This window comes from Pteropus vampyrus, unplaced genomic scaffold, assembly GCF_000151845.1.
Source record: "Pteropus vampyrus isolate Shadow unplaced genomic scaffold, Pvam_2.0 Scaffold253, whole genome shotgun sequence".
Lineage (NCBI taxonomy): Eukaryota > Metazoa > Chordata > Mammalia > Chiroptera > Pteropodidae > Pteropus > Pteropus vampyrus.
Window position 1 is genome coordinate 189,493 of NW_011889034.1, and position 4,204 is coordinate 193,696.

Genomic DNA, 4,204 nt, shown 5'->3' on the forward strand with positions numbered 1-4,204 from the left:
TTATCTCTGGCGACGTGCTTGCCCTGCAGTCCGCTCTCTCCGAGCCCGGCGTAGCGCTCCGCGTTCCTTTCGCGGTGTTAGCGCGGTGCATGTTTCCCATCCTTCTACTGTTAAGCTGTTTGTGTCTGTGTTGGAAGTGTGTTCTGTGTCGGCGGCATATAGTCGAACCTTGCTTTTTCCTCCCCTGGTCACCTCTGCCTTTTCATTGGGACGCTTGGATCATTCACGCTGAGCGCGATTCCCGATGGGGCTGGGTTTAAATCTACCGCCTTGGTGTTTATCTTCTATTTGTCTCGACTGTTCTTTCTCCCTCTTTTTCTGCTTGATTTTGGATTATCGTTTTTTAAAAATGGTTCTGCCGCCTTCGTTGCCTTGTTAGCTGTAATGTTTTGGTAGGTTTTAGTGGTTGCTTTGGGATGTAAAACTGTCCGTTTTGACTTGTTGTCGTGTCTCGTAAGTGACGTGCAGCGAAAGGCCCTCGCGACACGGCGCTTTCGCGTCCTCTCCGTGCTGTTGTCACGCATTCTGTATGGCATGAACCCCACAAGGCATCGATGGGATTTGTGCCTTAAACAGTCGATTGTCTTTTAAAGAGATTTAAATAACAAGACGAATGTTGGGGGCTTACTCGTGTAGTTAGCATTTCCGGTCCCATCTTCCTTCTGCCCAGAGGACGCGCCTGCACAGCGCTTGCAGACTTGCTGCTGGCTAATTCTTTCAGCTCCTTGTGTCTGAAAATAATCCTTATTTCACCTTTGTTTTCAAATGGTATCTTTGCTAATAAAGCGTCCGAGTCGACAGGGTTTCTTTCTTCAGAATTTTAAAGATGTCGCTCCCTTGTCTTCCCGCTTGCATTGTTTCCTCAGCGAGACACCCGCTCCTTTGTCCCTGCGTACGAAATGCTCCTTTTTCCCTCGGGATGCTTCCAAGCTCTTCTCTTTACAGCCGTCTTCCGCACTTTGAGAGCGACGTACCGTGTTTCTTGTGCTAAGTTCTGTTGAGCTCTTGGGAACTGTGGGTTCGCGTTTTTCATTACATTTGGAAAAGTTCTGGCCATTTTTTCTTAAAACATTTTTCCTTTGCCCCGTCTCTCTCCTTTCGCGGACGGGGACTCCAGTTCCATTCGCACGTCACCGGAGGACACTGTCCCCCGTGGGCCGATGCCGTGTTCCTCTTCCAGCCGGTTTCTCTCTGTGTTTCATGTGGGGAGTTTCTACGGCTACGTCTTTAAGTTCACTGATTTTCTTTGTGATATTCTAGTAATCCCATTCAATGTATTATTTATCTCGGATATCATCATTTTTATCTCTAGAAGTTCAATTTGTGGCTTAAAGTTTTTTCCGTGTCTCTACTTAGTTCAGTCAATCTTTCCCCCGGCACCTTACGTATGCGACGGTCATAGTGAGTGTGTCCGATTTTCTCCTATCGTCTTTGTTGTTTCTGGGTTAGTTTTGATCAGTTTTTCCTCCCTCAGCATGAGTTATAATTTCCTGCTTCTTTTCACACTAACTTTGATTAGCTGTCAGATATCGTGCATTTTGCCTCTCTAGGCGCCAGCTCGTTTTGTGTTCCTAAACTCGTTCTTGCCTTTGTTTCTGGGATGCAATTATGCGGAAGGTGCGTGATCCTTTGAGTCTAGTTTCCAAGCTTAACTGTCAGGCAGCACCAGAGCTACATGCGTTGGCGGGACCCTTCTCTCTACTTTACCCGATGCCCTTGAATCATGAGCTTCTTCTCAGCTCCGGCTGTCAGTCGCCAGCGCCACCGTGTCCTAGGTGGGCCCTCACCCCCAGTGGCTCCTTCCCCAGCCTCGAGTTTCTTCCTGCTCTGGCTCCCACCTGTTCTCACCTTAAGCCCTGAGAATGATGCTCTTTGGGCCCCTGGGGCTTCCTCCCCATGCGCTCTCTCCTCTCCAGAACGCTGCCCTGTGAACTCTTCGTCACCCGGCCGTCTGCGCACCTGAGGGAGACCGTGGCCGCGGTCCCTGCCCTGGGCCCTGGAGTCTCTCTCCAGGAAGGAGCAGGGCGACCGCAGAGCTCTACCTCTCAAGGAGCACAGTCCCTTTCTGTATGTCTGGTGTCTTGGGTGCTGTTTTTTACTTGTATTTATCTCTGTTTTAAAATTGTTTTTAATTTAGATTTTTCTTTTTCTTCTTTTTTTTTTTTTTGCTGTTTCAGGCCAGTGTGTAAACGGCCCGTTACTTCATCTGGAGCAGAAGCAGAAGCCTGCACATCAGCCAAGCACTTTCCAGACCTGGTGCGTTTCTCATCAGTCACTGCGCCAGCTACTGAGACGCCCTCTCTGTGAGGACTGGGGCCACGAACCCCACAGCTCCAGCCCACCCCAGGGAGCCTGGAACAGAGCCAGGCGCAGCTTGTCATGGTGGAACGATGGTCATATGAAGAGCAAATAAATGCTTCTTGGGGCTCACCTGTGCTGGGCAGGTGGGAAACAGACACTTGTAATCCTCATGATGATTCCGTGGGATTAGAAGGCAGATGGGGGCGGAGGTGGGTCGAGACCAAGGAACTCATGGCAGGAGGGCTTCCTGCAGGAAGCGGCCTCGGCTGGGCGCTCAGGAGTATGGAGTGCTGCGTCCTGTGCGGGAGGCGGGCGCGGGTCCGGGGCTCCGCAGCGGCGCGGCGGGGGGGAGAGGGAGCCGCCATGCCGCGCGCCTCCGCCAGGGGGCAGCGCGTCCCCGCGCCGGCGGCGGCTCGAAGCCGTGGGCTCCCGCAGCGCTGTGGGCCCAACTCAAGACGCGCCCTTCAGGCTCACACGCCCACGGTGCGGGCCACGCCTCCCCACCTGAGCCCGCTCACCTGCCCACCTTATCCTCCACCCTCGCCCCCCCCACTTCCTGTTCTGACCTCCCCCTCCCCCCGCCCCGGTCCCAGCCACCTTTCCACACACCTGCCCTTGGCAGGCTGCACACCTGTGGAGCTCTTCACGCTCCAGTGGCGTCTCCTCACAAACCTGTCTGCGAAGTTGCAGCAGCCTTCACACTAGCCCTGGACCTCTCCACCTACCTGCCGTGTTGTCCCAAAGCACCTGTGACTCCTAGCGCCACCCTCACCGTCCTGAGGTGGACCCTGAACCTGCTCTACTCTCCTGGCCATACGCAGGGCCACTCAGGTTGACTTCTGGGCCTTCGCTGAGGTGCAGGCAGGACGCCTCCCCTCACCCAGGAGGGGCCCAGAGACAGGATTTGAGAACCTGCCTTATCACTGGCCTGGGAAGGGCAGCCTGGGCCTTGATAGGCCCCAAACCCTGACAGCTGGCACGCCCTCGCCCTGCTCTCCTCTGCCCTGGGGACACAGTTCCGGTCTTCCCTGGAAGGTTTCCTGGAAGAGGGGGCTCCTGAGAGAGGCTGTTCCAGGCGGGGTTCCTGATGGAACAGCCTAGGCGAAGGTCAGAGGGTGCTGCCTGGCGCGTGAGCTGTAAGTCCGGGTGGAGGTGGACTGGACCCAGGCATCCAGGGCCTCAGAGATCACGGAGTTTGTGTCGTGGGCACTAGGCAGCCACAGCAGAATCAGCGTGTGCTTTAAAATGATTTTTGATTCAGGTGAAGACCCAGTGGAGGGAAAGCCAGGGGGAGCCAGGCCTGGCAGTGCAGGATGGAGAGGAGGGGGTGCGCTTCAGAGAGACTGGCGACAGAAGCGGGGGCTGCGGGGGCTGCGGGGGCCGCGGGGACCAGCGCGTGCCGGGCGCTGAGCGGGGGGAAAAGGCAGGTGGGCAGTGCGGAGAGAATGGCCGAGAGCCGGCCTCCGCGGCAGCACTTCCGGTCCTGGACATGCCAAGACTGGGGGCGCCCTGAAGTGAGGGGCCCCTGACGTGGCCGTGGTAAACTACCTGCCTTCTCTGGGCTGCATTTCCTCATCTGCACCAGGTGACAGCCAGACGCTTGCCGCGTTGTAAGGATTAAAGGAGGCGCTCGGTGCATTGTTCTCTACCGTTATCATTATTAATGTCCTTGTGTTATCACTATCCGGTGAGAGGCTGGCAGCCTGCCAGTGGGCAATGGGACCATACCTGCCCTCAGTCAAGGGCACCAGGTAAGCCTGTGCCCCACATCACCTGAGACCTGCTCCCCCGCCGCCCCTCCCCGCAGCCGCTTGGGACCTCAGCGGGATCTTGGATCTCCCCTCTGCTCCCAGCGGCTCCACAGAGCTGGACCCTGAGGCCCAGGAACGTCCCGAAGCCAGCC